Below are 1,351 nucleotides of genomic sequence, written 5' to 3' on the forward strand. Positions count from 1 at the left end.
ACAGATGAAGCAGAGACACACTGCTGATGACCACAGAAACAAAAAACACTGCTTCACTTCAGACAGACAGAGAAAATTTGCACAGACAAGGTTGGTGCACAATTTTATCACACACGTCTTATCTTAAAGAAATTGTTCACCCATAAATCAAATTTTGGTGAAAATGTATTTACTCTCAGGCCATCCAAGATGTAGATTAGTTTTTTTCTTCATCAGATTTGGAGAAATGTAGCATTACATCACTTGCTCACCAGTGGATGCTCTGCAGTGAATGGGTGCCGTCAGAATGAGAATCCAAACAGCTGATAAAAACATCACAGCAATCCACAAGTAATCCACAGCACTCCAGTTCTGTTTTTGAGAAGACAAAAGCTGTATGTTTGTAAGAAACAAATCCATCAAGACGTTTTCAACTAAAATACAAGTCCATAATCCATAATAACGCTTCCTCCAGTGAAAAAGTGGTCAAGCACTGTTTACAAGCCAAAACAGCTCTAAACAAATATGTGGCTGGATTTTAGTGTGAGAGACAACAGGAGATGGACTTTTTCACTGGAGGAAGCGTTATTATGGATTATGGAGTCATAGTCAATCCAGAAGCAATCGTAATGATGGATTTGTTTCAGCTTTTGTCTTCTCCAGATTTTAACTGATGGACTGGAGTGCTGTGGATTACTTGTGGATTATTGTGATGTTTTTATCAGCTGTTTGGACTCTCATTGTGACGGCACCCATTCACTGCAGAGCATCCATTGGTGAGCAAGTGATGCAATGCTGCATTTCTCCAAATCTGATGAAGAAACAAACTCATCTACATCTTGGATGGCCAGAGAAGAGAGTACATTTTCAGCAGATTTTCTTTTTTTGGGTGAACTATTCCTTGATATAATGTTAATTTTTCATGTGTATTTTATCATATTGCAGTGTCTTTCCTCATATTCTTCTGTCTATATTTGTAAGTGCATTACTGCAAACATGATTTTGGTTTGTTTCTAAGACTGGGGAATGATTTGAAATGATTATCTGTGGGAATCAACAGCATGTCAGAGATGCTGTTCATAATATTAAACCCAGAACATTATGCTTTAAAGGGATAGTTCACCCAAAAATGAAAATGTGATGTTTATCTGCTTACCCCCAGGGCATCCAAGATGTGGGTGACTTTGTTTCTTCAGTAGAACACAAACAAAGATTTTTAACTCAAACCGTTGCAGTCTGTCAGTCTTATAATGGAAGTGAATGGGAATCACGGCTTTGGGAGTCAAAAAAACATACACAAACAAAACCAAATGAAACCCTGCGGCGCGTGACGATACATTGATGTGTAAAGGCACAAAACGATCAGTCTGTG

Source organism: Sinocyclocheilus grahami, unplaced genomic scaffold (assembly GCF_001515645.1).
Source record: "Sinocyclocheilus grahami isolate Dianchi unplaced genomic scaffold, SAMN03320097.WGS_v1.1 scaffold460.1, whole genome shotgun sequence".
NCBI classification, from domain to species: Eukaryota; Metazoa; Chordata; class Actinopteri; order Cypriniformes; family Cyprinidae; genus Sinocyclocheilus; species Sinocyclocheilus grahami.